We start from the raw sequence: 27,792 nt of genomic DNA, 5'->3' as shown, positions 1-27,792 counted from the left end.
TCTACCTTTCAGGGTCTGTGTTGAAAAATCTGCAATTATCCTAATTGTTTTCCCTCTATATGTAACCTGATTCAGGTCTCTTGTGGCTTTTAATATTCTCTTCTTATTCTGTAAGTTAGACATTTTCATTATAATGTGCCTTTGTGTGGATCTGTTGTGAATTTGTGTATTCAGCATCCTGTAGGCTTCTTGAATTTGGTTTTCCAATTCATTCTTCATATTTGGAAAGTTTTCTGATATTATTTCATTTAATAAATTATTCATTCCTCTGGTTTGGAACTCTATGCCTTCCTCTATCCCAATAACTCTTAAATTTGGTCTTTTTATGCTATCCCATATTTCTTGAATGTTGTGCTCATGGTTTCCTACCATTTTCACTCTGTGGTCTACATTTTTTTCAAGTTTATAAATTTTGTCTTCACTATCTGATGTCTTATCTTCCAAGTGCTCTACTCTGTTGGTGATGCTTTCAATTGAGCTTTTAATTTAGTTAATTGTTTCTTTTGTTTCAAGAATTTCCATTTTTTTTAAGAACCTCTAACTCCCTGTTGAGGTGATCTTTTCTTCTTGTATTTGTTTATGTAGTTCTTTGTTGAAATGATCTTTTGCTGCCTGTATTTGCTTTCTTATATCTTCCTTCACTTCACAGAACATTTTAATCATGTACATCCTGAACTCTTTCTCTGTAATTTCTTCTGCTGTGGTTGCCATGGATTCTAATAATGTGGTATCTTGATTTGTTTGGTTCACTTTCTTCCCTTGTGTTTTCATGTTTTAGTGTGTCTTCCCTTCTCGCTCTGTGGGTCCGGGGTGATATTGTTATAGCTTTATAGTGCTCCTGTATGGTTCCAAAACCTCTCTTTTGTGGGGAAGAACAATGTTAACAGGTCTCAATATCAACAATACACCATGTATGCACAATTCATTGCTATTAAGACATTTTTTACAGTTTGGTCACAATGTACAGAAATGTTAGATTCAATTATTATCTATAATATAATCAGTAGGTTTGTAAGAGGCTTTACAGTTTCTGTTGGTGGACAATAAACTCGGGGTAAGGTGTTGGATGATATGCTGAGGAGTTAGGATGTGAGCATATAGAGTTAATATATTTTAGGAAGTGTGAAAGAGAAATCTTATGGAGAGGGCTAGTAGCAAGAGAATAGACAAGAAGTAGTTTTGGGTAGACAGTATGTGGGAAGACAGTAGATTACATAAAACAAACACACATATGTATTTAGAAAAATAAAGGATGTTAAAGTAGTAAAAATTGGAGGAGAAAAGAAAAATAAAAGAAGTAAAAAAGGGAGGGCATATACAACACCTCTATATTTTATTGTTCAGATGTCTCAGTCCTCAAAATTCTAATTCATGCAAAGTTCTTGGTTTCACATATGTTGGGGATGTGAGGGCAGGTGGGTGAGAAGAAAAAAGAAAAAAAATAAATTCTAGAAGGAAGAAACCAGGATTTTTGCTAGTTTTAGAGATTTGTATTTTTCCTGCTTCCCTTCTCATCCAGTAGGTGACATTGTCTGTTGTTAGCTGGTATCTCTACCCTCAAGATGTCGAAGGTAACCAGGTGGGAAGGATGATCCTGATTCAGGGCACCTGGAAGCAAGGAGTGGTAGGTTCCAGTCCCTGCAGGAAGACTGCACCTCAAGGGTCTCTTTGGGTCTGCTCGTATGACTTGAGTGCCTTGTCCTATCTCCATATCTTGCCTGAATATTTCCCACTTCCTGGTCTCTGTGTTAGTCTTCAAACTTTTGCCCCTTTCCCTCTCCCTTAGCAATTCCCAATTGAGGGACCTCTCTCCCTGGGACTCCCATGGATGGCATCCTGGTCGTACTGTGCACCTGTCACACTGAGAGCTGTTTTGTGTTGAGCAGCTACTGTGCTGGATTACTGCCACTGAATAGAGGAGGGTGTTGGAAACAAGGTACCTGGCCAGATGGCATTCTGTTCTAGGAGCTGCCCCCACCAATTATGGTGAGGAAGCTGAGCTAAGATGGAGGCAGTCTGCTTCTAGCACAGGGGTGTCAGGTGGGGTGGGGAGAACCGGGTGATGCTATTGTGCTAAGGGTAGGTAGCAACTGGGTGACCTGTGTGAGAGTGGAGATATATCTGGGGAGTTCTATGTGATGCTGATAGGTCATCCTGCTCAGGAGCCCTGTGTGGGATAGAACTTAGGGAGTTGGGTGTCAGGAGCTGGGAATCCTGCTTGAATGCTGAGGCCTGGAGCCCTGTGTAGTGGCACAGCACTAGTGGTTTCTGCACACAAACAGCTGTAAAGGGGTCCTCTATCACTTTCAGAGATGCAGTATTTCCACTAGGTGAGATCTGGGTCACAGAGCAAACAGAATGTTGCCTCCCTCTGTTCCACCATCTTGGATTGTCCTATACCTGATTCTTTTATTCCCTATTCACTCCCTTGCTCTATCTGCTACAACCTCAAATATTCCCCATTCATCTCTCTTTCCTTGCTGTCTTAGTGTAAATTACTCTTTACAGTCTGTCTGTCTATCTATCTATCTATATATCTCTTTTTCCCTTTCTATTTTCTCAAGCTTATTCATTTGTCCTGTAGCCCTCACTTTAGGTACAGTAAGTTTACTAAATTTAGCAACTAATTTTTTAAAAAATATTTTTATTAGTTATTGATGGACCTTTATTTATTTAATTGCTTATATGTGGTGCTGAGAATCGAACCCAGTGCCTCACGCATGCTAGGCAAGTGCTCTACCACTGAGCCACAACTCCAGCAATTTAGCAACTAATTTTTCGACCTGTTCTAGAACTTTATTATAGGTATATACCTGAGTTTGAGGAACAATAGAGATCAACTACCACAAGTTTTTTTGTCCTTATGATATTGAATAAAATGAAGCCTAGCTCAGAAGTGACTAGAGTAAATAGGGTTCATTGGAATCACTTAAATTGGGACTGATATTCAGATCAGCAGAGGTCTTACATTGAATTAAAATATCATTATTTGGATATTCATCCAATACAGGGCTCTTAAGAAAAAGATGCTCACAAAGTAATCCTTCACTTAATACAAAAAGTTAGAACCATACTGATAGATGGGTAGATGTAGAAACAATATGAAATAGCAAGGGAACAAGCTATCAAACATCCGAAATGCTTCAAAACAGACTTTATTGACACCACAGTGGAGAAAATGTCAGAGAAGGAACTTAGAATGTTAAAATGTTCTATGAGCTAAAAGACAATGTAAGGAGTGAAATTAGAGAGAAAATACAGGTAGTGAAAGATCAACAAAGAGAGAGAGATTCTGAAAAAGAATCAAACAAAAGTCTTTGAAATAAAGGAATCAGTAAACCAAATTAAAAATTCAATGAAATGCATCACCAATAGATTAGACCACTCTGAGGATAGATTTTCAGGCCTTGAAAACAAAGTATATAATCTTGAAAATAAAGTTGACTGTAGAGTAAAAAATGTTGATTATGATCATAATGTTTAAGAAATGTGGGGTAACATTAAAAGGCCCAATTTAATATTCATGCACAATATTTTCAATGAAATAATATCAGAAAATTTTCCAAACCTTGAGGATGAAATGGAAATTCAAATACATGAGGGATACAGGACTCCACATATAAAAAATCACAACAAATCCACTCCAAGACACATTATTGTGAAAATGCCTAACATACAGAATAAGGACAGAATTTTAAAAGCTTCAAGAGAAAATTACTGGTCACATTCAAAAGTAAACCAAACTGGGTCTCAGTAGAGTACTGAGCCTGGACCCTAAAAGCTAGGAGGTCTTGGGAAAATATATACCAACTTCTGAAGATGGATGTCAGCCAAGAATATTATACCCAGCAAAGTTAAGCTTCAGAATTGAATATGAAATAGAACCTTCCATTATAAGCAAAAGCTAAAAGAATTCATAAGTAGAAAACCTGCATCACAAAACATAATAACATATTTCATGAAGAAGAAATAAAAAATAAAAATGAAAACAAGAAAAAGGGGGGAATTACACTAGAAGAATAGTCAAAGGAGAATTGAATTCTATTTAAAAACTAAAAATGAATCACAATTACAAGAAATAAAAATCATCTCTCAGTAATAACACTGAATATAAATGGTCTAAACTCATCAATCAAGAGACATAGGTTGGCAGATTGGAAGGTAAAAGGATGGGAAAAGCATACCATTCACGTGGGTCTCATAAGTAAGCAGTAGTTACTATTCTCCTATCAGATCAAGTGGAGCATCTACATACATCAAACACACCCTTCTGAATATAAAAAATCAAATAGATCACACAGTAGTACTGGGTGATTTAACATGCCTCTCTCATCACTGGATAGATCATCCAAACAGAAACTAAACAGAGATGCTAAAGCTACAGAACTAAAAAAATAAAATTAATAATTTGGACTCAATAGACACTTACAGAACATTTCATCCATCTTCTCAACAACAAATTGAACATTTTCTAAAATAGACCATATTTTAGGTCACAAAGAAAATGTTAGCAAATATAAAAAAGAGACAATAATTTACATTCTCTCAGATTATGATGGAATGAAATTAGAAATCAACAGTATGATAAAAAAATAGAAACTACTCTAAAACTTGGAGACCAAATAATACACTTTTGAATGATAAATGGATAGCAGAAGAAAATCAGGATAAATTAAAAAATAGAGGTAAATGAAGATAGTGATAAAATATATCAAAATCTCTGGGACACTATGAAGGTGGTACTAAGAGCAAAGTTTATAGCATTGAGCTCATACATTAAAAGAATAGAAAGATACCAAATAAATAATTTAGCATTACATCTCAAAACCCTAGAAAAATAATAACAAACCAATACCCATGTCAGTAGAAGAAAAGAAATAATTAAAATCAGAGCTGAAATCAATAAAATTGAGATAAAAATTTCAAAAATATCAACAAAATGGAAAGTTGGTTTTTTGAAAGAATAAACAAAATTGATAAACCATTATCTAAGTGAATTGAAAGAAAGAGAGGAAAAACTCAAATAATCAAAATTCGAGATGAAAAGAAAATATCACCACAGACACTACTGAAATTTACATTATAAGAAACTATTTTGAAAATTTATACTCCAACACGATAGAAAATCTTGAAGAAATGGACAAATTCCTAGAGACATTTGTCTTACCCACATTGAACCAGGAGGATACATTGAAGCAGCCATCAAGAGCCTTCCAACAAAGGAAACCCCAGGACTGTAAGGATTCTCAGCCAACTTCTCCTGGACATTTAAGGACGAACTAATACTAATCGTCCTCAAATTATTCCATGGAATAGAAAAGGAGGGAACCCTTTCAGACTCATTCCATAAAGCCAGTATGACTCTGATACTAAAACCAGGCAATGACACATCAAGGAAAGAAAATTCAGACCAATATTCTTGATGAACATAGATGCAAAGATTCTTAAAAATTATTGGCAAATTGCATGCAAAAACATATTAAAAAGATAGTGCACCATGATCAAGTGGGATTCATCACAGGAATACATGGTTGGTTCAACATATGAAAATAAGTAAATGTAATTCATCACATAAATAGATTTAAAGATAAGACTCACATGATTATCTCAGTAGATAAAGAAAAAGCATTTGACAAAGTATAGCACCAGTTCATGTTTAAAACACTAGAGAAATAGGGATAGAAGGAACATCCCTCAACATTGTAAAGGCTATAGATGACAAACCCAAGGCCAGCATTGTTCTGAATGGAGAAAAACTGAAAGCATTTCCTCTAAAAACAGGAACCATGCAGAGATGCCAACTTTTGCCACTCCCATTCAACATAGTCCTTAAAACTTTAGCCATAGATAATAGGCAAGAGAAGATAATTAAAGTGATATGAATAGGAAATTAAGACTCAAATAATCTCTGTTTTCCAACAACACAATACTATATTTGGAAGACCCTAAAACCTCCATCAAAAAACTTCTAGAACTCATAAATGAATTCAGCAAAGTAGCAGGATACAAAATTAACACCCATAAATGAAATCACGTTTCTATATGCCAATGTTGAATCTGCTGAAAAAGAAATGAGGAAAAGTTATCTCATTCAGCCTCAAAAAAAAAAAATCCCTGCAATCAATCTAACAAAAGAGGTGAAGGACCTTTACAGTAAAAACTACAGAAGACTAAAGAAAGAAATTGAGGAAGTCCTTAGAAGTTGGAAAGACCTCCCATGTCCTTGAATAGGCAGAATTAATACTATTAAAATGGCTATACTACCAAAAGTGCTATACAGATCCAGTGCAATCCCCATCAATTTCTAATGATGTTCTTCATAGAAATAGAAAAAGCAGTTATGAAATTCATTTGGAAAAATGAGAGATTCAGAATAGCCAAAGCAATCCTTACTGAGAAAAGTGAAGAAGGAGGCATCACAATACTGAAACTGAAATTATACCACAGGGGTACAGTAACAAAAACAGCATGGTTAAAGGGAAGTGATGCGAGGGGAGGGTAAGGGATGTGGGAATAGGAGAGATAATGGAATGAGACAGACATTATTACTGTATGTATGTATGTGACTACATGACCAATATGATTCGGCAACATGTACACTCAGATAAATGAGAAATTATATCCCATCTATGTATCTAGGTTTGATATATCAAAGTGCATAAATGTATTCTACTGTCATGTATAACTAATTAAACAAATAAAAAATTAAAGAAAACCTTAATTCATAGAATAAACCTTTGTTCTTTATGAATAAATCTCTGTTCTTTAAAATATACAAAAAGAAAAAAAAACAGGAGAAGACCAATGGAATAGAATAGAAGACACAGAGACAAACCTACATATATACAGTTATCTCATATTTGACAAAAGTGCTAAAAAATACATTGGAAGAAAGTTTTCTTAAGAGTTTTCAGAGTATGCTGGGAAAACTGGAAATCCATATGTAGAAGAATGAAATTTAACCTCTATCTCTCACCTTGCACAAAACTCAAAGTGGATCAAGTGGTGAGAATGTGGGGAGAAGAGTATACTCATACATTGTTGGTGGGACTGCAAATTGATATAACCACTATGGAAAGCAGTATGGAAATTCCTCAAAAATTAGGAAAGGAACCACCCTTTGGCCCAGTTATTCCACTCCTTAATATATATCCAGAGGACTTAAAATCAGTATACTATGGTGATGTAGCCACATCAATAGCAAAATCAATTCACAGTGGCTAAGCTATTGAACCAAACTAGGTGTCCTTCAACAGATGAATGGATAAAGAAAATGTGGTATATATACATAACGGGGTATTACTCAGCCATAAAGAAGAATGACTTTATGACATTTGCTGGTAAATGGATGGATCTGGAGACTATCAGGCTAAGTGGAATAAGCCAATCCTGAAAAGCCAAAGTTTGAATGTTTTCTCTGATGTGTGAAAGCCAATTCACAATAAGAGTGATGTATTAATCAAAAGGAGGTTATCCTGAATTCGGGTTCATCTGACACCAGCCGCTTCCACAATGCTGCCCAAATTTGACCCCAATTAAATCAAAATTTTGTACCTGAAAGTGCACCAGCAGCAAGGTTGGTGCCACATTTGCTCTGGCCACATCTGGCCAATATTGGCTCCCAGAGTCTGTCTCCAAAAAAGGTTGGTAATGACATTGCCAAAGCAACTGATTATTGGACGGGTCTGAGGATTATAGTGAAACTGACCATTCAGAACAGATAAGCCCAAATTGAAGTGGTACCTTCTGTCTCTGGTCTGATAATAAAAGCCCTCAAGGAGCCACCAAGAGACAGAAAGAAAGAAAAAAACATTGAACACAGTGGAAATATCAGCTTCAATGAAATTGTCAACATTGCCCGACAGATGTGTCACCATCCTTAGCTAGAGAACTTTCTGGAACCATTATGGAGATTCTGGGGACTGACCAGTCTGTGGGTTGTAATGTTGATGGCCACCACCCTTATGAAATCATATATGACATCAGTAGTGGTACAGTGGAGTGCCCAGCTAGTTAAGAAGTGAATGGGAAAATATTTTAATAAAGGATCATCTGACAACCAGTCGGCTAAAAAAAGAATAGAAGTTTAGTGGAGTAGACAAAAGGGAATGAAAGGAGGAGTATAGGATAAGGAAAGAGTGTAATGAATCTGACATAACATTCCTATGTACGTATATGAGTATACCACAGTGAATCTCACCATCACGTAAACCCACAAGAAATTGATTAAAAATATAACTATGGGTAGCCTGTTGTGGTGACACATGCCTGTAATCTTAATGGCTTAGGAGGATGAGGCTGGAGGATCACAGATTCAAAACCAGCCTCAGCAACTTAGTGAGGCCCTTAGCAACTTAGTGAGGCACTGTCTCTAAGTAAAATATAAAAAAGGATGGGGATGTGGCTCAGTGGTTAAGCAAACCCTGGGTTCAATCCTCAGCACCAAACCCCAAACAAAACAAAAACCTATGTATAAATGGCAGAAAGATCAGTAGAGTAGAGGGAAGGGAGCAGGGGCTGGGATGAGGGGAGATACTTGGGACTGAAGTAGAATAAGATATATTCCACGCTTTTATAATTATGTCAAAATATATTCTACAGTAATGTATAACTAAAAAGAACCAATAAAAAGTCTGCCATAGCTGGGCTCAGTAGCACACACCTGTAATATCAGTGACTAGGGAGGCTAAGGCAGGAGGATCATGAGCAAAGCCAGCCTCAGCAAAAGCAAGGTGCTAAGCAACTTAGTAGGACCCTGTCTCTAAATAAAATACAAAATAGGGCTGGGAATGTGGCTAAGTGGCCAAGTGCCACTGAGTTCAATCCCTAGTAACTCCCACCAAAAAAAAATCATCATAAAGAAGAATGAAATTATAGTATTTGCCAGTAAATGGATGGAGCTGGAGACTATACATGCTAAGGGAAATAAGCTAATCCCAGAAAACCAAAGGCTGATTGTTCTTTCTGATATGTGGATGCTAACACACAATAAGGTAGGAAAGGGAGAATAGAAGTTCATTGAATTAAACAAAGGGGAATGAAGGGAAGGGAGGGGAGATGGAAATAGGAAAGAGTAGAATGAAATGGACATAACTTTCCTATGTTCATATATAAATATTCTACCAGTGAAACTTTACATCATGTACAAACACAAGATTAGTATTCTAATTAGGATACATTGTACTCTGTATATATGATACGTCAAAATACACTCTGGTGTCATATATATCTAAAAAGAACAAATAAAAATTTAAAAAAATTAAAAATACAGTGAAAGCCAAAAATAAGAATTAAAAAAGGTAAAAAAGCTACAAGCTACAACATATATGCACCTTGAAATGTTGTGCTAAAAGGAAAAAAAACACAGTCACAAAAGACAAAGCATATGATTACATTTATATGAAAAATCCAGAATAGGCAAATCTATAGAAACAGAAAGTACATTAGTAATTGCCAAGGGCTGTGGGTAGAGTGAATGGGGAATGATTGCTAATAAGTACAGGATTTCTTTATGGGTTGATGAAAGTTTTCAAAAATTGGTTATACAACTTTGTGAATATAATAAAATCCAGTGAATTTAAAAGGTTGAATATTGTGATAAATGAATTATATCTCAATAAATATGTTATTAAAATATAATTACCAGGGTGAGGGAGGAGTAAAGACAGGTGGCGGTGCTGGGGATTGAAATGAAGGAAACTGTGTTATATGTGTTTATGAATATGTCAAAATACTATTATGTATAACTATAATGCATTAAAAATAAAAAAGAAAATTACAGATAGTTTTCTATTTATTTCTGTTTGTATGGTTAAATGAATCAGTAAGAACTCAGTAATATGTAATATTGATTCCTGGGAATTCTCAGAAACTTACATGTTGAAACATTTTCCATAGTATCACAATACACAAATTACACAGTACACATTACATTATACACTACACATACACACACACACACACACACATATATATATTAATATTCTTTTATTATCACCACCATACTAACTTTGCTCTTCTGTATTCTCAATCTTAGTTAAGAGTATCACTTGTTCTCCTAGACATCCAGTCTAGAAATCTGAAATTCAACATGTCAATACCAAAAAATTGTTTCTCAACAATGTCTAAGTTCTATCCCTTGCTCCCATTCTCTGTCCTAGCATAGGACTTCCCCATTTTCTTACCTATATGTTGCTGTAACCTCTTTAATGAATTCACTGTCTTTGTATTTACTTAGTCCACTGTCTTCCATAAAATCAGTCATGTTATATCATCTTGTTGATAAAAAGCCTTTGGCTCCCTGTTACTTCAAAATGAAATCTCAACATTTAGGCCTAGCATTGAAGGCTACTCACAACTTCAGATTAGCTTTGCTCATGAGAATGTTCTCTCTCTCCTTTTCTTTCCTTATTCTTTCTTTAATTCTTCTGTTAATAAACATAAATGCAGACTCTGTAACATGTAGCAGGGAATAGAAAAATGAGTTTATTTATCCTCATCTCTTAATATTTCTAGAGCACATTTTGTGTTTAGGACTGTTTATTCTGATCATTTAGTTTACTTATGCAAGAACATTCTCTCTGTTGGAGTGCCTCGCCTTCTCCTGTCTCTTCCCTTACTTTTCTTTATTGGTGTATAATAATTATACAGAATAGTGGATTTCATCGTGGAATATTTGTACATGAACATAACATATTTTGTTCAATTTAATATCACCTTATTCTTTCTTAAAAAATTTCCCTCTTCTTCTCTTTCGTCTGTTCTTCGTCCTCCTTAGTCCTCAATCAAATGTTACTTCTCTGAGAAACCTTTTCCTGCAAAGTACATCCCCTGCATCCTACCTGAATTTGTGTTCTCATGGAAGAATACCTCAGAAAACATTTATCATGACATTTTCTGTTTGGTTAATGTATTTGACTCTCTTTCCACAATTAGGCTTTGATTTCCTTGAACATAAGGAACACTTTTGTATGGCCAAGAGTGGCAATATCTGAAATACAGTAGAGATTCAGTATACAGCTTTAAAATTTTAGATTAAAATAACTTTTGGACCAAGAGGCTTAATGATTAGAATAGAATTATTTCTAATGGAAAGTATGAGCTAAAAATAATATTTACTATGACAGTCTTATTTCCGTTTTAATTTCCTTAAGATAATAATTATATAAAATTTTATTTATAAAGCCATTAAAATAATACTTACCATTCTTCTATTGGCCACAATGAGGTAACTCTGCACTGTCATGAAGGCCTAGCATAAGGTAATGTATGTATTAAATAGTCAATGTTTCCTTGATGGATCAATGAATAAATGGATTGCACAACATGAAAGCATCATCCAAAGACCTTTCCTCAGGACCAGGAAATCATTATTCTTCTTATTTTATTGAAAGTATCCTTTAAAAAATAGAATAGATTAAATTTGGCTCATTTGGCTGGTGGGATATTTATATTCAAAACTAATGTAAGTTGATTATGTATCAATTATTCATGATTAATCATTTAATAATAATAGTCCCATTAGGCATTTTGATGCTATATTATATAAATGACAGTAACAACCTATGAAATTGAAGTATATTGGAAAAGTAATTTTTATTCTGAATGAACTTCATTAATAAGGAGTCTCTACTGAACTATAAATATTTAAAGATTTCTGCAAATTATAAAGCATTGCACATATCAGGAAAAAATTAAGTTTGAGTGTAGAAGCCATGCTATGCATTTTCTTCCTGAATTATTGGCCTCTTTTTAGACTTTGCAATCAAATAAATTTTTTAGTCACTCAGAAGTGTAAATAAAAAGCACTCAAGGTGCTTATATATTTTACATTTAGTGAGGGTGCTGCACAAGGAAAACAAAAGGACTTGCAACTGAATCAAGTGATTAAATGTAATTAATTACATAGATTAGATAATAAATAACCTACTGAGCGGGGAGCAAGCCTAAGTGAACATTTTTGTTAGGAAATAAATTTGAAAATGCAGAACAATTCTTCATTGCTTCTATTAGTCTTATTTATCTAGCTCAGCCTTACTATTTGGCTAAATCATTTTTGAGTGAAATTTGACTGGATTCCTATTTTTTCTGAAAGGATAAAGATGGTGAATTCAAATTAGTAATGGGAGAATGGTCAAAATGGAAATGATAATGGTGAAAATGTGTAAAATTGGTAGATTTCTACAATTACAAGACACATTATTTAATATATTTTATATAGTGATGTAATACATATGATTTTGATGATTCTTATGAATAAATGATAGATATTATCTATCATTTTCTATGAATGAAATTCTCCATTCAAGTTTTATGTCACTTTCTCTTTCTTTCCTTCTTCCATCTCTCCAAATATGCTTTATCATCTAGGAGTAGTTGAAAGTGCATTGAGTCAAAAACCTTGGTTTTATAATAGCTGTGACTAGAATTGGCTGTGTGACTTTTAGCAAATTATTTAATCATTTAGAGTTCTTACATATTTAATTAGGAACTTAGATTTGAAGATTATATGGCACTTTCCAAGTTTGAAAGGTTGTCATTATGTATGTCCACTAAGACCAATCAGTCTTTGGAAGCCTTCTGTTGCTTCAACTTTATGGTGTCTGACTGATTCAATGTACTACGTGTGCAGTGTAGACTGCTACATGTCACTTATTTAGTATGTATCCCAAATGTCAACTTTTATAATTGTTGCCCCTAAATTATACAACTCGGGGCTTAATACTTCTTTGCCTTCTCCAAAGTTTACTTATACTTAAATCATCACTAACCAATGTTGGTTTTGCTGAAAGCTATATTGAAGGAAAGCTTTTACCTTGCACATTTGTAAAAAACTACTTTATATTCGGGACTACTTTGGACTTGTTTCATTCTCTATAAGTCATGTCTTTCCTACCACACCGACAGGGAGATTCTTCCTCATTAGTTTAGAGAAGATGAATGCCTCTTTACTTTTATGGACTAAGAAGCATTCAGCTTCGCAGACATCTCAGTACCCAACTGAGAAGGTTTCTTTCCCCCCCATTTTATCTGTCTTTGTCTTCATTAGAACTATATATAACCACTCAATAAAGGACCATTCTGGTGTACTGGGAACCAGTATTCTCAGAAGGCAGTGGGCATTGAGCAAATAACCACAGGGATTCTTAGAAAATCTGAGAGATTTTCATAGAAGTAGAAAGAGACATCTTATGGAGAATTATGAATTTAATAGATTAAGGTGATTCAACAAAATGAAGTCAAGATCAGCATTTTTTAATCATGAATTTCCATTTGAAAGCTAATATTAAAAAATCAAACATTTTATTAGTAATTATTATTGTTAGTACTGGGGATTAAACCCAGGGGCTCTCTGTCACTGAGCTACATCCTCAGCTTTGCCCTTTTTATTTTTATTTTTTTTAAGACAGGGTCTTGCTGAGTTATTGAGGATGGCCTCAAACTTAGGATCCTCTTGCCTCAGACTCCTGAGCAGCTGGGATTATATGCAAATGCCCTTGTGCCTGGAAATAAGGCAAACATTTTAAAGTAGCATCCTGGAAGACCCAGAATACCTGTATACTTAGAAGTCTGATTAGAAGAGTGTTAATAAGAAAGGGCCAACCTTCTTATTTTGATGGTGTTTTATTCAAGATGAGTGTTGTGTCATATAATATTAAATAGTGATATTATAATATTTTATGTATGGTTGTAAACAGATTTGTAATTATAAATAAAGGGGCTTATCAATGTTTTTAAAAATGTTGTTATAGAACACTTCAAACATACACAAATAATAACATAATAAACCTTTCTGTACCCATCACACAACTTCAATAATTATTAGTTTATGACTCATGTTGTTTTTGTCAGTTATATGTAACTTATTTCCTCCTCCACATATTATTTTGAAGCAGTTCTCAGAAATAACATTTCATCAGCAAATATTTCAATGTTGTATAATTTTATAGTTTGCTTTTTATTTTATATCAAGCATTTCCCCATGGAATTAATTTTTTTAATACACAAATACAATGGAAATATAATATTACATTATATGGGTATAGTTAATTTAACAATAACTATTGTTATATGTTTGTTTCTAGCTTTTGATATTAAAAAGAATACTGAACTGAGAATCTCTGTCCATTAGCATTTATTTCAATATCTGAATGTTTCTTTTGCATAGGTTTCCTAGAAATGAAGCTATATTAAACATATTTAAAGCCTACTGCAATTCCTCTGACTGGTGACGATTTTTGTTATCAGTTTGTAAAGCAAATACAGAAATTAGATAAGGTAATCTTTTACTTTACAACCTGCTAAAAAGGTTGTTTCAGGAATTTCTATTAATAATTAGACTTTCCTAAATTGTTCTATAATCCATTAAAATCACTTGTATAATATTGAAGATGATGTGTGCAGATTTAATTTACAACTATGACAATGAAAACCAAGTCTTGAGAAGTCTTTATTTTGGTAATATTCTTCTGAAGCCCCACTGGTATTTTTTGCACAATTTTAAAGTTTCTGAATTATACTGCAGTTCATTTTTTAACACATTTTTGAAAAAACCTCTATTAATTAATTTATTTATTTATTTATTTTTATGTGGTGCTGAGGATTGAACCCAGGGCTTTTTACATGCCAGGCAAGTGCTCTACCACTGAGCCAACCCCAGCTCTGAAGTTCATTTTATATAATAGTTCTAAATATTTATAATGTAAGACCCACAAATAGTTTTCCAGCTATACACAGGGTCATTCAGATTCCTATTAAAGTTCTGTGTTAGTTCTAGGATCCATACATTCAGAATAATTTTAAAAAATGGAAAAAGTTCAGAAAGTTATAGGAATTAATGAAAGTCTAGAAAGCGGAATTAGTAAAGATAGATAAAGAAATTTATTGATTTGACATGAAATGGAGAAAGTTCAGGAACATATGTGAATCACAGAAGACACTAGGATCATTTTTAATGTGATGCATGCCTCCTAAACTTTGTAAGCACCAATGGGAAGAATCTAGTTTGGTTCTACTTTTCTGAACTTAGAGGTAGTCATCTGACTTTATTAACCTTGATTCTTCATTTCGATAATTCTGATTTTATCTGTATCATTTTCTTCTCTCTATTCCCTTAGGCTTTAAAATTACTCTTCCTTGCCACCTGCCCCACCTTCCACCCCACAACCAGTTTCTTGATTTGGTTACTCATATTTACATGTTTTTTAAAAATAATTTCTAACATAAATATTTAAAGCTTTGTGTTTTCCTTCAAGCAATATTTAGCTGTTGTATTTTCATCATAGTTTCTCATCTATTATCTAATTTACATGAAGAAGATTTCTTTGATTCTAATGTTACTTGGGATAAGAGATCCTCCTCCAGAGCAAGATTGCCAGGGACCACAACTGAGCCTCATCACTTACATGTGTGTACCAGTGTGTATGTGGTTATTTAGAAATTTATTCTCTTTTTGCCTTAGTTTGCTCATCTCTAAAATAGCAATAATAACATTACCTGCTTCATAGAGTTTTTATGAGGATTAAAAGTGCTAGTATATTCAAATACTTAGAAGAATGTCCAATATTTAATAGAAATCATACATTTAGCAATTATTGTTTGGAATATTTTTATTTATTTCTAATTTAATATGAGATCAGTAGGAAAATATGGCTGATTAGTGTTGATTCTTCATGTTTACTGAGATTTGCTTTGCTTTGTGACTCAATGTGTGGTCAACTGTGTAAATGTCCTATGAATGCTTTAATCAGAGTATATATTTTCTAATTTAATGTAGAATTCTGTATTTATTCATTAGATTAAACTTAATAATAATGTTATTCAAGTTTTACATATCCTTAGTAACTTTCTGTTTCCTTAATTTTTAATTACCAAAAGAGATGTGTTATGATCTGTCATGGTGAATGTAAATTTCCAAGACCTTTTCATAATTCAGTCAATTATTATTTCAAATATTCATGTTTATACTTTTGGGGACATGCAAGTTGAAAAGTATAATTACTTGTTGGTAAACATTCCTTTTGTCATTATCTGATGGACCTTTTGAGTCTTACCCTTCACATCTTTTTTTGGTCTGATACAAAAATAGTATTTCTTTTATTCTTAATTTCATCCGAATTTTAAAATTTAGAGTTTGCTTTATATCTTCTTTCATGGAAAGAAATTAGGCCATTTGGGATGTGACCTTGAAAGGGATATTTCTCCCTCTCTTTAATTTTGCTTCTTGGCTGCCATGATGCAAGCAGCTTCTCCCATGCACTCCCACCATGATGTTCTGACTTATCACTGGTCCAAAAGCAACAAGGCCAATCAACCATGGGGTGAAATTTCTGAAACCATCAGCCAAAATAAACTTTTCCTACTTCTAAGTTTATTTTCTCAGGTATTTTTTCCACAGTGACTAACACATATACCACACTTTGTACATTTTTTTTAAATTTATTGATATCTGAGTTGTTTTCAGGTTTTGATTATTAAAAATACAGGGGCTATTTATATTCACATGCATGTCTTTCTATGGAAGTCTATCATGCACATGTTTCAAGTCTTTCTTGATTTTTCTTGAGTAAATACATTGGAATGAAATGATGTGGTCATAGGCTAGATTTATTTTTAATTTTTAAGAGATAGATTTTTAAAATAAGTTGTACCACTTTACTTCCCAATGAACAAATGTGTGAGCATTCCAGTAGCCTTTGGTAGATGTGTTTTAGCATCTTGATGGTGGTTTGATTTGTATTTTTCTATTGACTATGCTTTTGAGTATATTTTCATGTGATTATTGGCTATATATATATATATATATATGTATATATATATTCCTTTGTAAATATCCATTAAATTATTTTGTCCATTTTTAAATTGAGTGGTTTTTTTATTATTGAGTTGCATTTTTTAAAATTTTATTTTTTACCTTTTCCTGTTCCTATTGAATCATAAATATTACCATATCTTATTTCTCATAAATATATTATAAAATAGATATTATCATTTCCCTTTTAGATATAAGAAATAAGTCATGTTAGTAAAGTGACTCACCTGTATTTTCATGAGTAATAAGTGGTAGAACCCTGACACAGTTGTCTAGCATTAAAAGCCTGTGCTTTTAACTACTATATTATGCTACAAATAATAAATTATGTAGAACTTCATATGAGAGAGGGGCTCCTGTGGGCTGAAATGGTTAAAGATAATAAGTGAAAATGATGCTTTTGATGAATCACTAAGGGTTAGCCATTTATCAAGTAGTGGTGTTGTAGTTTGGGGTATAATAGTAGGTATGGTAGTTTGGGTTTATTAAAATATCTTCATGAAAAAGATAAGCATACACTTATATTAATAGAGTTAGCAAAAATCTTAAAACTTCAAGGTTATGATTATTTGAGGCCAGAAATTTTAACATAGTGAAGATACTTTAGTGCATTACAAACTATGAGAAACAAAATTCTCTTCTCTATTCTTTAAGTGTTCTCTGTTGTTATAATGATTTAGCTTCCACAAGTGTGAATTAATAAAGTATTGATTTTGTTTAAGACTTCTGTTTAATGGACATTTGAAAAAATTGGGACTGTTTCTAGAATAAACTTGGTAGAGTTTGGAACCACAAGATATTTTAACATGAGAGATAAGGTCAACTTCAGGGTTATAGCACAGGTAAGTATGGTAGGGTATTTAAAGTTACCCCTGTTTAATGGACAAGAGGGATTATGGAAGAAATCCAAAGTCTTGACAGAGGTGTTGGGAAGAGAATCATATAAATGTATAAAGTGTGGTAGACTTAGTGGCCATGAGCAATGTTACCTGTTTTTGTTCCCCTACCCCCGCCAGGTATATAATCTGTATATCCCCTGTATTTCTAGATTAGTGCAGTGCAAAGCTTTCTCCTTTGGCAGTTCTGCTGCCCAATTACCCATCTGGTTGGTGGTTCATGCTGTGAACTAGTAAGCAGTATAACTTGCAAGAAGTCCTCCTGTTTATCTGAATGACACTTATTTCACATAAATTAGTGTGTCCTTTTCAAGCTTCTCAGCTCTTTGTGACATTTTAGGGCTTGGATTCTTTATCAATCTATGCCTACTTTCTTATATTAGATGACTTTGAATCTTTCCCTGGCAGCCTGTTAAATGTTTTCACATGCAGTGAGGCTGTGGTTGTGTGCTGAGAAGAATTCAGCTTAAGGACAATTGACAGAGAGGTGTCTTTGTTTGGACTCCAAGCTATCTGATTTCAAGATGAAGTGATTAGAAGAGTACTGTACAGGGGAAAAAAAAGATTGTCAGGCATCAATTAAGATTAACCTCACCCCTCTCTTTGGTTTCCAGCTGATATGAGGTTGGCAGACAAATAAAGCTGCCTGTTCTCCTGTCACTCTGTGTGTAGTCCTAACTGAGCATTTATGTAATATTGAAAACAGAGTCCACTAGATTGCATGATTTGGAGAATATAAAGCCAACTGGTTGAATATTTTAAATTATCATTGTTTGAGAGGAGCTTAGATTTTTGAACCTGAGAGAGGTCCATTTGAAAATAGGTTCAAATTTTTACATAAGGTCAAATTCTACCTAGAGGGCACTGTGGCTCCATGTGGGGTCTTTAGAGTTTGCCTTTGTTATTATCATCAAGGTAATATGGCTTATTTATGAACTATAGTCACATATGAAAACTCAACAGTAGATTTGAGAGCAAAATCAACCCTTAGGCATTTGGTTGTGTTGACTTTAATGGAAGTTACAAGAGAGTAATTTGGTTGCTTACACAAGAGCTAATATTCCTTTAGTGACTGCAGCTTTCTATTTACGAAATTCACTTATATGGAGCACATTTTTACTGCTGGTATTATTCTTTAGGAAGCTTAAGACAGCCTTTATATTAAACTCTAAATTCTGTCTCTCTCTCTCAAGTTTATCCAAGAACTAGAATGATGAACTTAATCTCTGAAACTTTACAATTAGTGTATTAACTTAAGTACTATTTTTGGTATCATTGTGCTCTGCAAGTCATCTGGTTAATGTGTTTCCTTTTGTAGGATTTTACCAGAGCATAGCAATTGGAACACAAAATAAACATTAGCAGGCTTTTCTTTGTGCTTGCATTTGATTATAAGGAAAACTTTTTCATTTGCTGTTTTTATCCTTTTAAAAAGTGTTCCTCAAAGAAAGGGGAATTAAGGATTCTGTATTTCAAAGAAGCACATGTCAAGATGTTAATAGATGTGCTTAACCAAATAGATTATAGAAGGATAATTTTTAATTTTTGTCGAAGTGTGTACTATGAAAAAAGGAGAAATCAGGTTCTGTATTTTCAGCTTTTTCTTGACAAATGCTGGTGGTGTAAATTATCCAGCTGTTCTTCCTCTGTATGGATTTGGTAGTACTCAGAGTGATTTACAGGTCTAGAGTGCAGCTGCTGAAAGTCATTTATTCTCAGTTCTGTATTAAATCTATCATATACAAATACATTAGCATTCACTACAGATCTCAAGGGTTTAAGACATTTTTCCCCTTCTGAGTTGCTGTCCTGCAAATGTTTGTAAGATATACCAAAACAACATCTAAAAATTTTTAGGTTCATATGTACTTTGGGAGGGCTGATTTTAGTTTTTCTGTGTAGAGAAACTAAAAACTAAAGTTTGAAATCCCTTCATTTATCAATACAAAAGGAATAGTCAAAATGAGCCTTTCTGTCAACATTAACAGATCAGTGATACTCATGTGCTTGTTTTTGACAAATTAGGACTTCAAGCTGGTCTGCTCATTTGCTTCTATGGCCATATGTCTACTTATCGGATATGTTCACATTTTATAAAATTAGTTACTCATAATTTTATTTTGAGGAGTAAAGTAAGTAAGGGGAAAGTAATTAGGGGGGATTTTCACATCTCCAGTTTTTTCTTTTCTGCCTAAAGATATCTATTCCTCTTCTTGATGAACAGGAACTATTTTGATCAATAATACAAACATAAAGCTTACAGAGATGTGTACATTGCTTGTTTATGACTTCTCTAAAACATTTTCTATGGTTCATAAAACGTTGATGTGAATTTGAACTGCATACATTGTTTGACAATGATGATATTCCTCAAAATGTATGTCCAGATTTCTGTTCAAAGAATGTGAATTTTCCCCTATTACCTATTAATATTACATGAAGCATGACTCTCATCTCTTCCCCTTTAATTCTTCCCATATACATTTTCAGATTAATTTTCCTTAATAATAGAACTGAATAAGTTACTTGTTGACCACAACCTTTAATGATTTGACTTACAAAATGTTTAACTTCACTCTCAAGGAGTCCCATGTTCTACACCTACACTATTTTCTTCATTTGTTTTTTATTGCTACCCTTTATCCACCTTGTGATCCAGCCAAAATGAATGATATCCTTCACTGACATATGCCACACTTTCCTTCTCTTGGGCTTTGTATTATTATTATTTTATTCTCAGATAATTTTCTCTGTGTGTTGCTTCTTGTTTAAATCCTATTATTTCCAAAGACTATTTCCTCCATAGTCTTCAGAATTATAAGTAATTTTCTCTTCACTTTACCTTTTATGTCCGTTTAAAATTTTCTAGTTTTAAACAATTATCGCTGTACATCTTATGGTTCATTCAAGATTATAAACTCCTTAACAAATAGAGATTAATATATTAACTTTTTATCTCCTACAAAGTCTAAGAAACACACATACGCACACACACACAGTATTTAATATTTGTTATATTTAACTGGTTTTAGTTAATAAAGTAATTAAGTAATTAACTCAAGGTTAATTATATTATGTTGAACAATTCTGAGATGTACAATATGTATATTATGCAGTTTTAGTAGGTATAATACTGCATATTGATAGCAATTTACTCTTTGTAATAATTGAAGTCCTTAAAACACCCAATATGAACGTCTTAAAATTCTAATTGTGAGTTTAAAAAGTAAAAAACATAGGGGCACACAGTTTTAAACTATTGATTTTACCAGGACATAGCTAGTGTTGAGTTCTTTTCTTTACTCCTCATATGAATTTTTTTTCTAAAGATTGGACTCACTGTACGAAAAACAAATTCTACTTATTCTCAGGTTTCAGTTATTTCAGATTAAACAGTTTCTTTTTGAAAATTTCAATTTTTAAAGTTTTATCAGATTATCATGTGTAAAGTGAAAATCAAATAGAAAAGCTTCAAATGAAAAAGAGTAGTCTCTTGCTTAACCCCTTTCTACTTTCCAATTTTTTTAGACAATAATTTTAAAACTGTTTTAGCTATTTTTTCTGATATTTAATACAGTGTTTGCAAATGAAAAAATAAATTTTTTTCACTTCATTTTTACTTTTATCCAGATAATATGTACAAAAGTTAAATAACTATAAAAACTTCAGTTCTATGTCTCAGCCTTCCTATTGTCCTGTTCTCATGGCTCAGAGGCAACTATTTTAAGTCTTTTAATTATTTCTTCTAGCATTTACACCCATATTTCTGAATATTATATTTACTGTTTTTGAACTTTTCAATATTAAATCTTTTTCTAAGAGAGAGAGAGAGAGAGAGAGAGAGAGAGAGAGAGAGAGAGAGAGAGAGGAGAGAGGGAATTTTTTTTTTAACATCTTTGTTTGTATGTGGTGCTGAGGATCGAACCCGGGCCGCACGCATGCCAGGTGAGCGTGCTACCGCTTGAGCCACATTCCCAGCCCTCAATATTAAATCTTTATTGACTTTGTTTAGAAAAAATTATGATTGATTTTTCTTACCAATTCTACATGTATGTGCATGTGTGTACACATACAAACACTGATTCTCCTTTTATTAGTGTTACAATTATGCATGCTTAACAGTGGTGATGTGTACTGAGGAATGCATTGTTAGGTTATTTCATCCTTGTGCAAATATCATAGAGTGTTCTTACACATAGATGGAATAACCTACTATATATTGTATGTAATATATTCATATATGTGTGTACATGTATATATACATATATGGTGTACTTACACAAATAGGTGGAATAGCCTACTACACATTTAGGCTAATATATATATTTTATTTATAGTTATTTTGAAATTTATAATGTACATTTATATAAAAAGAAAGACACACACACAAAAGGCTAATAATAGGCTATGCATAGGTTTTTGCTTCTAGGTACATGATACACCAAATAACATGAGATTAAATTAATCTAAAAGAAAACAATTTGATAAAGAAATACTATAAATACAAGTTACATAAGTCTATTATGGGTAAATATGGACATGATTTTAGTAAAATTCTTTTTCATAAGTAGGAGTATGATTTAGAATAATGTATGGTAAATATGTAAACCAGCAAGTCATTATCAATATGAATTATTATGAATTGTGCATAATTATATGTGTATACTTTCATACAAATGACAGTATAGACCTGATTACACAGTATCACCATAAACACGTGAGTAATATGTTGTGCTATAATATTATCAGGGCTATTATATCCTTGGGTGATAGTAATTTTTAAGCTTCATTATAATATTATGAAATTACCACTATATATGTGGTCTGTTATTGACTAAAACATCATAGTGCAATGTGTGACTGTATTTTATTATTTTCAATTTCTTCAATATCAAGTGATTATATTATTATAACTATGTGACTATGTTTTACTTTGAGTTATGAAATTGTTTGTTCTTCAGTAACTTTTTTTATCCAGAGTTAATAATTGTTTATTTTTTAATTTAGTTAGTTTTCCATGCAACTAATAATTCAGGTGACATTTTGAATAAAGTCCAAAGGCTCTGCTGCTCTGTTTAAATATATTGTAAGTATTGGTATAGGCCAGGTTATATGTAGTAACAAACATGTCCCAAATATTAAAAGCTTTAAATAGCTAGTTTTTTAATTAATATAACTTATAGTTGATAAGTGATAACTGAATTACATTTATAGAGCACAGTGTGATGTTTGGTATATGTATATAATGTGGAATGATTAAATCAAACTAATTAGTATCCAATGTTTCACTTACATTTGAAGTAGCCTCTCTTAGTTACTTTGAAATATATATTATTATTGAGTATAGTCACCCTTCTGTATGATAGATCTCAAAATATATTCCTTCTGAATAGCTGAAATCTTTTACCACTTAACCAGTAATTACCATTCCTTTGGATCTACTGCCCAAAGCTGGATTCTTAATCACTGTGGGTCAGCTGCAAACCTGTTCATCTCCACTTCCCTTTAAGATTCATAATACTGGTGCAACTGCCACCTAGGATATTGACAGTATTGTGTCAGAGGGGGAAAAATGTCAAGTGCATACTTACTTTTAAGGTTTCTGTGAAATGTCATATTCAAACACATTTCATTGACCAAAGATCATCAATAGCAAGTATCCTATCATAAATGAAACAGAATATTTTTGAATAATAAGTCAGTTTACTTAGCATTTAGGTTAATTGTTAGTTCAATATTTTACTACTTTTTCTTGTTTTCTGCTTTTTCTTTTTCCACAGTATTCCATCATTATTTTAAGATTGTGATTTTAATCTTCATATATTTTAAAATTATATTGATTTAAAATTTTAATGGATTTCTGTTTCTAGCCTATGTCAGCTTCTTCTAGTTCTATTTTTTCCCTTTATTTTGGTTTCTCTTATACACTGGAGTTTCCTAGAAAATGTTTAGTGTTTCTTAGGTATCAGTCTGCTTTTGACTGAAGCATTTCAAGACTGCTTTGAAGATTTGTTTCTGGGTCTTGTTAATTATTAGCCTACCTCATTTTGGAACCTTTAGGATGTGGGGAATTAGCTCTTTGAGGGGGACCCTAAAATTTGAGAATAAAGCTATTTTTTCTCCTGGGAAGTTCAAGACAATAATAATCTATCTTTGCTTTCTTGTGTGTATGAAAGATGCCTGGTGCTTAGTTTTTTTCACATGAAGAAACAGAGGTTGGGTTGCTGTGAGGGAATCGCATAATGAAGTACATAGTTTTTATAGGCTTTAATTAATCTTTTCGCCTTGAGTCTCACTTACCCTTGCCCTCTACCATACCTGAAGTCTCTGAGTGTTGACCAGTTAAATATCTTCCATGCAAATTATCATCTCTTGGTGCCTATGTCTAGTGAAGGAATGGGAGAGAGAGGGATGTGGGTATTCTTTTATCTCATAATAGCAGATTTTGAATCCTAGGTTTCTCTAAGTGTTCTATGACATTTCATAGCTCTTTGCTTATCTTTATTTCTCTCTTTAAGTTATGGTTTTTCCTCCCTGATAAATAGATTATTCATATTTTATCATTGTCTTCCTCCAATATGTTGAAAATCTCATTCAATGATGCTTTCTTTTTTCTTTTCCTCAAGCCCCCTTTTCCATCTTGGTGAAGTCTGGGAGAAAGAAGAGATAAACATTTTATGATCAAGGGATCATAAACCTGTTGGTGGAATTACAAAGTAGCAGAATATAAATCTTCAACAAATCATAGCTGGCATTTTGTGGTAGAAAATATGAATATGAATGGTTGAATCTGATTATTTTAGAAAAGAAAAATGTGGAGATAGTTGTCTCAGTTCCAGAAAAAGGAGACTTGTAAAAGATATGACAAATAGAACAAAAGTGTTGCTGTATGGGCTTAGCTAGGTTGAGAACACATGTTAGAGAACTTTCAGAGCTAGGTTTCAGTGTTTTGAAGTTTTAAAGGATAAGGATATCCTAGAGAGTAACCACTGATTTCAAAAATTTAGCCTTAATTAATAATCATTGAATCTAACTGATTTTTTCATTTTTTTAATTTTATTTGCTTTTATTGGTTCTTTTTAGTTATACATTACAGAAGAATCCATTTTGACATAATCATACAACCATGGAATATATTTTGTTCTTTTTAAAAATTTATTCTTTTAAAATGTACATTATAATAGAGTATATTTTGACATATTTTACATGCATGGAATATAACTTACTCTAATTAGGATCCCATTCTTGTGGTTGTACATGATGTGGAGTTTCATTGGTCATGTATTCATGTATGAGCATAAGAAAGTTATGTCTGCTTCATTCTGTCTTTCCTATTCCCATCCTTCTCCCTTCCTTTTATTCCCCTTTGTCTAATCCAATGAGCTTCTATCCCTGCCACTTATTGTGTGTCAGCATCCACATATCATAGAGAACATTCAGGGTTTAGTTTTGTGAGAATGGTTTATTTTATTTAGCACGATTATCTCCAGTTCCATCCATTTACCGGCAATTGCCATAATTCCATTCTTCTTTATGACTGAGTAATGTTCCATTGTGTATACATACCACATTTTCTTTATCCATTCATCTATTAAAAGGCACAATGTTTTGTTCCATAGCTTTGCTATTGTGAACTGAGCTGCTATAATCATTGATGTGGCTGTTTCACTGTAGTATGATGATTTTAAGCCCTTTGGTTTTATACTGAGGAATGGGATAACTGGGTCAAATTGTGGTTCCATTCCAAGTTTTCTGAGGAATCTTCATACTGCTTTCCATAGTGGTAGCACCAATTTGCAGTCCTACCAGCATATGTATGAGGGTACCTTTTCCCCAAAATCCTCACCAATACTTATATTTGCTTGTGTCTTGATAATTGCCATTCTGACTGAAGTGAGATGGAATCATGGTGTAGTTTTAATTTGCATTTCTCTAATTGCTAGAGATGATGAACATTTTTTAAATATATATTTGTTGACCATCCATATTCCTTCTTCTGGGAAGTGACTGTTCAGTTCCTTTGCCCATTTATTTATTAGGTTTTTTTGGGGGTGCTTTTTCAGTTATTTGTATACCCTGGAGATTAATGCTCTATCTTAGGTACAGGTAGTAAAGATTTCTCCCATTCTATAGGCTCTCTTTTCATATTCTTGATTGTTCCCTTTGCTGTGAGGAAGTTTTCTAGTTTGTCTAGTTTGATACCATCCCATTTATTGATTCTTGATTTTACTTCTTGTGCTCTAAGAGTATTGTTAGAAAATTTTGTTCCTAGGCCAACATGATGGAGTGTTGGGCCTAACTTTTCTTCTAGTAGATATAGGGTCTCTGGTCTAATGCTTAGGTTTTTGATCCACTTTGAGTTGAGTTTTGTACAGGATGAGAGATAGGGGTCCGATTTCATTCTACTACATATGGATTTCCAGTTTTCCCAGCACCATTTCTTGAAGAGGCTATCTTTTCTCTAATATACGTTTATGGTGCCTTTGTCTAGAATGAGATAATTGTATATATACAGGTTTGACTCTGTCTTATATTCTGTTCCATTGGTCTTCATGGCTGTTTTGGTGCCAATTATATGCCATTTTTGTTACTATAGCTCTGTAGTATAATTTAAGGTTTTGTATTGTGATGCCTCCTATTTCACTTTTCTTGCTGAGGATTGCTTGGCTATTACGGGTCTCTTATTTTTCCAAAGAATTTCATGACTGCTTTTTCTAATTCTATGGATAATATCATCGTAACCTTAATAGAAATTGCATTAAATCCGTAAAGCATTTTTGGTAGTATGGCTATCTTAACAATATTAATTCTGCCTATCTAACAACACGGGAGATCTTTCCATCTTCCAAAGTCTTCTTCAATTTTTTTCTTTAGTGATTTGTAGTTTTCATTGTAGAGGTCTTTCACCTCTTTTATTAGATTGAATCAAAAGTATTTTATTTTTTTGAGGCTATTTGTCAATGGGATAGTTTTCCTAATTTCTCTTTCAGCAGATTCACCATTGATATGTCAGAATGCAGTTGATTTATGGGTGTTAATTTTATATCCTACTACTTTGCTGAATTCATTTATGAATTCTAAAAGTTTTCTGGTGGAGTTTTCTTCTAAATATAGAATCATGTCATCAGAACATAGTTTGAGCTCTTCTTTTCCTACTTGTACCCCTTTAATTTCTTTCTTTTTGTCAAATTGCTTTGGTTAGGGTTTCAAAGACTATGTTGAATAGAACTGGCTAAAGAGAGCATCCTTGTCTTGTTCTAGTTTTTAGAGGGAATGACTTCATTTTTTCTTCATTTAGAATTATGTTGGCTTTGGGTTTAGCATATATACCTTTTATAATGTTGAGATATGTTTCTACTATTCATAGTTTTTCTAGTGTTTTGAGCATGAATGGATGCTGAATTTTGTCAAGTGATTTTTCTGCATCTATTGAGATGATCATATTATTCTTGTATTTAAGCCTTTTCATGTAATGAATTACATTTATTGATTTCTCTATGATGAATCAATCTTGCATCCCTGGGATGAAACCCACTTGATTGCAGTACACTATCTTTTCAATATTGTTACCTAGAAAACTAAACTTGGATTTTCCATAGTTCCTTTTAGATTTCTTCATATATATTTATGTTGAAAATGCTAAATTATGAGGTATGTAGTGGAAAGCTAAGTCAACTGAAGGATAATTTGGGATATAAGTTGTACTTTGTTATTGCTTTTTGCATGTTACTTTTTCAGAGGGTAAACTTCTATCACTGAAAATTTTTACAGATGTAGGAAGTAATGTAGTTTATTAGCAGAAGAAGACAGAAAAAATAACACATAAAAGATAAAGCCAGCCAGGAAATCTAAAATTTTCAGTTCCCAAAGACCTGGTACTTAACATGTGTTTCCAATTTGTAGGTATTTTGAATCTTGGAAATGCACCAAGGTGTTGCAAGCAGTGAACTTAGATTTGAATTATGTTTATCCTACTATCTACAGAGAATGTTACTTAACTTCTTTGTGTCTTAGTTTCCTAATTATGAAGCAGGTAAAATAGTAACTTTTATAGCTGTCCAGAGATGAAGTAAGATAATGTACCCA

General features: G+C 33.0%; 1 protein-coding gene and 1 pseudogene across 1 annotated transcript in view; both read left to right on the top strand.

Annotated features, from left to right (window-relative positions):
• The window catches only part of Ctnna3 (catenin alpha 3), a 1,674,700-nt gene that overhangs the window by 354,950 nt on the left and 1,291,958 nt on the right, over window positions 1-27,792 (top strand). The window lies entirely within an intron of this gene.
• Window positions 7,513-8,017, top strand: LOC113187005 (large ribosomal subunit protein uL11 pseudogene; annotated as a pseudogene).

The sequence above is a fragment of the Urocitellus parryii genome, chromosome 5, assembly GCF_045843805.1.
Source record: "Urocitellus parryii isolate mUroPar1 chromosome 5, mUroPar1.hap1, whole genome shotgun sequence".
NCBI lineage: Eukaryota > Metazoa > Chordata > Mammalia > Rodentia > Sciuridae > Urocitellus > Urocitellus parryii.
This window is presented reverse-complemented; position numbering and strand designations above follow the sequence as displayed.